This window comes from Bactrocera latifrons, unplaced genomic scaffold, assembly GCF_001853355.1.
Source record: "Bactrocera latifrons isolate USDA-ARS-PBARC rearing strain unplaced genomic scaffold, ASM185335v1 scaffold_0, whole genome shotgun sequence".
In the NCBI taxonomy this organism is placed as follows: Eukaryota; Metazoa; Arthropoda; class Insecta; order Diptera; family Tephritidae; genus Bactrocera; species Bactrocera latifrons.
The window spans coordinates 1,299,723-1,308,912 of NW_017534406.1; positions in this window are offsets into that span (position 1 = coordinate 1,299,723).

The following is a 9,190-nucleotide window of genomic DNA, read 5'->3' on the forward strand; positions in this document are numbered from 1 at the left end:
TGAAGGTCATTAGTAGCAATTCATTTATCATTTAAACACTTCTTAGTGGCCACAAGTGATAAAGAGTTTTGATTTTTCCACGATTAAACTTACATGATATTATCCTCATCCTACATTTAACTCCGACTGCTGCATATAGTCACACCTCACTCCCCGATATAGCTAAAAGAAAATTCGTTGGAAACTTCAAAGAGGATCTCCTCAATAGCAACTTCTTTTTACAGCTTTCGATGTGGCGAATGCTTACGCTTTACGTTCTTATTAAACATATCTATACTATAATATATAATATAGTATGTATTGTTGAATTAAGTTAATTTTATACATTCCTTATAAATATTTTCAATTTATTGTTGAAAAATTTTATGCAATTTAATTTTTGCTTTAATATATTATATATTGAAGGTGATTTTCCACAATGTCATTGCAACTACAATCTATAATATTATCAATAACATAAGAGCGAACTACTCATCAAGTCACAGTTTAATTTTGAAATAGTTCAATGTTTAAGATAGTCGGGCAAAATGAAACTGCATCAAATTGAAATATAAGCGGTTAAGTGATATTTTCTTAACCCTTAAACGGCTGACGGTTTCTCCGGGCATCTGATGGTTTCTCAAGGGACCACTTAAGTTTTATTTCATAAAATTTTAATTTCAATTTGTAAACTTTTTATCAAAGCTTACATCAAATTAAATCGTAAAAACGATGAAGATTCCAAATTTTCAGCACTAATTAATAAATAATAATAGAAAATATAAGATTTTCCTTGAGATTATTTTTACGATTCACTCTTACTCAAGTCAAAACGTAAATGACTGCCAAGCTCACACACAAGTTGCGACTGAGCTTAAAGGTAACGAATATATGAAAGCAACTTGTGACGAGATGTATTATTTAAAAATTCATATTCACACATGAAAATTTTACAAAAAAAAGTAGTAGTTCCTGGACGAACAGCCAGGCGGTTGAGTGTTAAGAATCTGTACAAAAAAAAAATCTATACAAAACTCGCCAAAAGTATTTTTCTAGAGTTTAATTTTTTCAAAATCATTTCCGTTGGGTGTTAAGTATAGATTCATTGATAATTAGTGGACATTTAGTATATAATAACTTTAACGGAGAATTTTAATCTTTGACATGCTTAGCAAATTTATCTTTAATGAGTTTTAAACAAACAGTCATATAATGCTACCAAAACCGCCAAAAAGTTTTTTCGCGCTATCTGAAGACATAGATTATCTTAACCCTTCATTTACCGCCTATTATTTTTTTTTCCAAATTAACCTTGAATACGGTCAAAATAAAATCTCATACAACTCTAAAATGACTGCTCAATAAATTATATACATATATATACATTTTAAGGAATTGTGTTAACCCTTACTTTACAACATCCCTTTTATTTTTCTTTTGAGCTCCAAAATCACTGATATATTAAGTCGATTATTTGTAAAAGAAGCCGTGTTCTTCGCATATATCTCACAAAAACTTGTCTGTTAGGCTCCTGAAAGTTATGTTTATCTAAATTTTAGTATTACAATATATAATATTCTTTTTTAGTTTTAATTAAAGTTTCTATAAAGCAGAAATTGTGACGTGGCGAAAGAAGAATGTGGCGTAGTTGTTACTGTTATCGATTAATGCGATTAGAAAGTACTAAGTTAGAACTCCAAATATATATATAAAGTTTTGCCATGGCATAATACAATCACAAGGACTTTAGGCGCGAAAATATCTTTTTTTATATTGTACTAATAGTACTAATGATATTGTAGAATTCTTCAAATAAATATACTCGTACATATAGTATAAATAAACAACTGTAAGTATGTATGTTGAAAAAGCATGCAAAAATACAATTGGATAATCACACATAGTTATCTACATATGTATATGTATAAGCCCTTTTCAATGAACGATACGATTTTCTATTATACAAGTTGTGTAGAGTTATCGTAATGAAATTTTGTAATATCTTAGAAAAGTGTTAAGAAAAAAGTTGCATTCGTGCATCAATTATTTTGCATATTGCAAATGCTATGACAAATGTGTAACTGTAGATTTTGTTGATTAATCGAATCAATGAAATTGTATTCTGTATTTAAAAAGCGCTCAATGGCAATAAGCGTGTACATGCAATAAAATACATATTTATAAAGTACCGACATAGGAGATGATAATCGCTTTCGAAAATATTATATATAGTATGGAAAATAAAATTACTACTGACATTGAACTCGGCTATTTTTGCCGAGCATAAATAAAGAATTGTGTTTTCGTTGTGACATTCGACCCAATTGGAGGTACTATTCTCAATAGCTTCTTTTTTTTTTTTTTTTTTGACAGATCACGCATGAGTCGTGTGAAGCTGTTGTATTATTTTTGTTCAGTACTTTTTGGCATTTTATCATGGAAAGACTTACGCCTGAACAGCGTTTAGAAATCGTTCAATTTTATTACAAAAATTAAGGTTCTATAAAGAATGTGTTTTGCATGCTTCGCTCAACTTATGGTCACCATAATCGGTCTACCGACCTATCTCGAAACCAGCATTAGTTATTGAATAATATTTAACCGAATAGAAAACAGCCAGCGCGCAGAGAAGAAAATATAGCAGACGTAGCTGAGAGTGTACACGAAGACCGTGGAGAGTCGATTCAGTGCCGTTCGCAGCAACTTGGAAGGACTTGACGCATTTTACGTCGAGATCTTAAATAGTATTTTAATGCTTGTGCAAGAAGTGAAGCTGCTCGACGTTCCCAAGCGACATCGCTTCGCACACGGATCTTTTGCGTGAGACCCATTTCGGGCTCAATTGCCGCATTTAGCAAAAGCAACCGGAAGAGATTTAAAAGCTGTCATTTGCCAGAAAAAACAACGGTTTGGTGTGGTTTATGAGCCGGTGGTGTCATAGGTCAATACTTCTTCAAAGATGATGACGATAAGAAGGTAACAGTCAATGGCGACTGTTATCACGCCATGATAAAGGACTATTTAATGACTGAAATTGAAGCTCGTGATCTTGGCAACATTTGGTTTCAAGAAGACTACATTACTTCCCACACATCGCATCAATCAATGGATTTATTGAGATAACACTTGGGTGAGCAGATAATTTCACGTTTTGGGCCGCTCAATTAGCCACCAAGATCTTGTGATATCAGTTATTAGACTTTTTCCTGTGTGTCCTGTGACTGCCAGTTACCAGTCGAAATACTCGAGCGAGTTATCGAAAATTGGACTCTACGGATGGACCATATGAGAGGCAGGCGCGGCTAACATTTGAAAGAGATAATGTTCAACAAATAAATGCCAAATAATATTCTCTCGAATGATAATAAACATTTTCAATTAAGTTTGAAGTTTCCGCTTTTTTTTTTAAGTAGAGAACCTCGAAATGTATCAATCAATGGACAATTTATTTAAATAGCAGGTGAGTGCATATCTGGGAAAAATTAGGTGTTAATTTCAAAATTGTTCAATTAGCGTAATTTAATATATTAGAAATTATAAATATTGATTTTCTTATCTTCCATGGTCTCATTAATTTACAAATGTACATTTCAGTGTCTGTTATTTGCCAAGTTGTTTGTTTATTGTCAAACGCGGTTTCTATAAAAAAAAGGATCCAACGTCCACAAACTCTTTATTTTCAGCATTCTTGTGGCTCATAGCCATGCTGTACAATATGAATACAGAAATTTTGAGCATAAATTTATCTCCGTATAACTTTTAAATTAATGTTTTTATGAAAAAAAATTATTCAGACTTTTTTGTAGAGTAAAAAATTATGTATTTGCTTATAATTTAAAAAAATGTAGCGTTTTACGTTGGATAATTTCATTTAGGGTAGAAACTGAAACTTCAGTGGGAGTTTGCAAAACAACGGTCAACTTGAAAAATAACGGACAACCTAAAGTACAACTATTGTGGTATCAAATAAAACTATATTAACCGAAAATATAATAACCGAAAAATTGCCATATTAGAATCACATCTGATCTTAAAAATAATTATTTTATTGGAGCTTTTCCTTGCGCCTTCTTTTCATCGAGCAGACAATTGTTAAGTTCACAAACAACAACAATTTCACTAATATAGCACATCTAACAAGGATAACCAAGCGGAGTGTCCATTATCACCCAAGATCCGGTCACATAACATATTGATCTTTATGCCGCATTTATTATAAAAATTACTCTTATTTTTATATCGATCATTTCACCAACATGACATAGGTTTGCGAACGATATGAAACGTTACTGAAATAATGCAACAACGACCCATATTCTACACCTCCAAAGGGGTGACGAGGTGAACCATGAGTATTTCTCACTTCATTCCTGTAATGAACCTGGACGAAGGCGTACAGAAGGGATCAAAATATCACAGTCGATGGCATTAGAATTCCGACTGCTTCCTGTTAAGGAACATATTGCGTGCTTCTCCAAACAGTCGTCTGCTTGAAGCAAAGCCTCCTTCTAAGAGCACAAGAGGTCATTCCTTCATTACGTCGACCAGACTACGGACACAACTAACTTCAAATACGCATTGACCATCATTCACAGTGAAACTATTAACACCTTCACCGACTTCCTCCCAATGAAATAAGTTAAGCCAGCATACTTAGCAGACGAAGAGATCGAAGTGCCGCGAGAATCTACAGTAACCCTTGGGAAACTTCGTTTTGTATACTGTGCCAGGTTGACTTCCTACCTATCCAGAATAGACCTCGACATGCCAAATATATATACATATATATTCTACGTGCAACAAGTACCCGCATGACTGTAACCAACTCTTTGCTTCCCCAATTGAAACCACTCATCTAATACCCCCCTTCCATTGGTTCGACTCAGTCGAAACTGCACGTCTCTCGGGCCTTCCGATAGATAACTTCGCAATCACAATGACAATGATCGGAGAGATGGGATTCCAGCCGATGAAGCTACACTTATACAAACTAAGTGCTGAAACATATCGAGTCAAGATGAAATCTAAAACGAACCATGCGGCTCAAATCAAATTTAAAATCTGCTTCAAGTCGTAAAGAAACCTATAATTCCAGAAAGTTGTATTACCCCAGACGCCATCCCTTCACAAGTAATCAAGATAGCTTAGAGTTTACTCTGCCCGTTTCTAACTCATGCTCTGCCACACCTCACACCAATGGATGCCGTAAGATAGACAATACAACATTACCTCTCCATTACTTCGATACGATCAACACTGAGAATTCTATTTTGATCCAACGACACTTACACGTTCTCTGATTCACAGTTTTTGTTGCTAACATGGTCGCTCAGCCGATGTTACTTTCATGATTCTACCTTGAGCAAGGTATACATATTAAGTTTGGTAAGAATTTTATAAAACTCAAAAAGAAACGTCGGAGACCCCAAAAAAATATGTGCATATAAATGTATGCTGACCAGCTAAGCTGAGTTGATTAAGTAATGCACGTCTGTCTGTATATACGTAAACTAATCCCACAGTTTATGAGATATCGACCTGAAATTTGCGCACGCCTATTCCTCTCCAAGAAACTGCCAATTTGTCGAAAGCTACATAAAACGGCCATACAAACTGAACGGATCGTAAAAACAATGTGCATCACGTTTATTTTTCAGCGATTTCGGCCCGTTTTTTTCCACTCCATCCCGACGATTGTTGACTTGTTTGCACGTCAGACTCATAAACCAATGTATCATAGGCAGTTATAATGCTCTCCATGAATGTAGAATCGGAACTCGCACAATCAAGCATGTCCAAATATACCGGTTTACAGTACTCTTTATTGAAAGAAATCACTTTTCATACCCAAAATATCTACCAAAATTATTCGAATTCTTGTCATCTTTGTAACACTTGAGAGATCTTCAACGATCTCTCGACCGTCTTTGAAGGCTTTACGCCCCTCGTAGGCTTGTGTTTTGATAAAACTGAATCAACTTAAGCCTCTTCCAACATTCGCAACGATTCCGCACATATAATTTGGTTATTCTTGTTTACTGGCGTATAAATCGCTTACGCCGTTATAGCCGAACAAAATTTGGTTAGAAATACAAAATTTGAGACAAACTCTTGTTCGATATTTATATCCATCGCCAAAATCGCAAGACACTACTGAGGTGTACCGACTTAAGCAGCTGCTGTAAGCAAACTGGTTGAGGGATCACGCTCATATTTGGCATTGTCATTTGTTTTATGAATTATCATTAACCCGGCGAATTCAATTACAATTCCTGGGTACTTTTTTGTCACAATATATAATAAGTGACAATTATGCATTTGCCAATTCAAAATGCAGATGTGCTGCTGTCTTTCTGTCAATATTCCAAGCGTTTAAAAGGAAAACACAAAGTTTCGGTAATTTTCTTCTTGCGACAACGCAATGTATTTCACTTATAATTTATTTATATATGTATGTATGTATGTTTGTATTTATTACTTTTTTCTTTAGTTCATAGATCACCTAAATATTGTACAGTTAGTTTAGTTGTGAAATAATAAATATGAATTGATTTTTAGCATATTACTAGGTAGTTATTTATGTATATACTTTATATATATATGCATGTATATATATACTTCGCATGTACATATGTATATATATGCTTCGTTACAAATACAGCTTGACGTTTTAATCAACTATTAGGATAACTCTTTAAACTATTGTTACATTGGGCCTACGCTGGCATTCATAGCAGGCTACAAATTATATATGTATGTATTAGAGTACATAGTAATACATTTTTATATAATTTTTTTTGTTTTAATTATTAAGTTTAAGATTCGATCAATCGTTTTCTTCTGCTCTCATTTTTTGCATATTTATGTTCGAATGACGCTTAACGCATAACGATTGTTTTTTTGTTGTCATTTTTTTTTTTTTTTCTTTATATACAATCTTGTTGTCAGCTGTTATATTGTTGTTATATATTTGCACTTATACATATACATATATGCATCTAACAAACTAGAAAGTAACCTCACTTCACGCCAACAACAATAATATTAATGAATAATAGTTGCATTTATTCTGTTTTGCTTACGCTAAGACTTAATTTACGCAAAAACTTAATACTAATTTCAATAATCAGTTGAATGTAAACACCAGCGCGTGTATGCATTAGGTGAAAATGTATGCGTGTATGTTGAGTTCAAAATATTTTGTATGCGTATTAATGCAAATTTCAATACAAAACAAATCGCTTGCAATTCCGAAATGCATTTTCTTCGACTAAATCGCATTTTTCACGGTTACACGCTTGTTTTGTTGTTGTTGTCGTGGCATAAAGTATTTTYTGAAGGCAAGCTGTCGCAGTGACCATGCTCAGGCGGTGCTAAACCGTGTGCTTGCCTTCATCGTATTAGCCGCTTGTTGGAAATTTTATTTTTCTAACGGTAACTCAACTAGTAACACAAAAAATTTGTAATTTCAACTTTTTATCGTTGCAAGTGACATTATTACCAAAATGTTTACGTCTTCGTAGGAACGATACTAACTTAATAAACCAGCAAATACATAAAAAAAAAAAAAACAAATATTATAAAACAAAATCGTATAAATAATTAAATTCATTTAGCTACTCGTACTCGTATTTAAATTAACTATTACTTTTGTATTTGTTGTATTTATAGCATGTATGTATTTATGTAGTTTAATAGGAAACAAAAATGCAGTTACATTGTTTATTTATTTTGTATTTGTTGTTGTTGTTTTTTTTACTTATGATTTGCAATTACTTTAAAACTAGGCTAGCTTCACTTGAGTGTACATGTGTGTGTGTGTGTGTGTGTATGCATGTTTGTATGTATGTATGTATGTTTTATGGTTCTAGTTCGTGTTGCTCAAAGGAACTCATATGTAAAATGCAAAATTAATTGAAAATATATATACATATAATAGTACTATACATATGTATATGTATGTATGTATATACATAAGTAACCCGAAGACGAAAATGCAAAACAGAATAAATATTTATACATAATTGCGCAGTCGAGGGCAATAAAATTGTTTAAAAAGAGTAGTTTAATAGCTGCAAGCGCTTATACGATATACTACATACATATATCTATATATATTAGGGTGACCGTTGTTTCCCCAAGCTAACGTTTTTTTATTCACTGAAGTTTCAGTTTTTGCACTAAAATAAAGGGTCCATCGAAAATAAACTATTTTCCATTTAAACCGTGCTTCAATCACCTGTGCTACTCATACGCAATGGTGTCCCTATTTGAATACATTTGAAATATAACTTCAACTGCGTATAACTTTTCAAATAAACATTTTATGAAAAAAATTATTAAAACCTTTTTTGCGCATAGGGCTGAAATTGCAACCAACTTGCAAACCATTAGCGTTAGCATTAAGAATTAAAAAGAAAAACATTTGTTACTTAAAGCAAATATCTTCGTACATTGTTTTCAATTTTTTTGTTTAATTTTAGTTTTGTTGAAATCATTATTTTCTTAGTGGCAGTTGAGAGTTTTGGTGTTATGTATTAATTAGTATTATTTATATTTCGCTAAATTTGTGGTAAGTTATTTCAAATGTGTTAAAAAAAAACATATTTAAATATATTTTAATACTTATGAACTGTTAATTTCTTTGCCTCTATTACTTTTACGTACATAAGTATATATGTATGTATGCATGAGTTTTCACATTTTTTTACAATTTATTTGCCTTTGTACAATATACACATACATATGTATGTATGTATGTGTATGTGTATGTATTTTTGTATTTAAGGTTTCGCAAAATGTCACCAGCTGCAGTTCATTTCATTTAATTTTATTTTTTAGCTTATTACTTTGTGATTTTGTTGTCTTTTGCGTTTGTTTACTGTTTATATACTAAATAGGAAATTCGTTTGTCGGCATATTGTTGTAATAAAATCGTAACTAACTATTGTAGAAATGCATTTGAATTGAACTATAATGTGTGAGCTGATATACATATGTATGTATGCATGTATGTTTGTTCGTATATCGTTAGGATAAAGTCTTAACATTCAAGTTTATGTTTATACACACATACATATTTGTGTACTTTTGGTGGAGCTGTGCTTAAGTAAAGGTATTTTATTTTAGAAAAAAAAGATTTTAGAAAAAACAAATATAACGAAATAAAATTTGAAAAAAAATATTTAGAAAAAAAGTTTTAGAAAAAAAA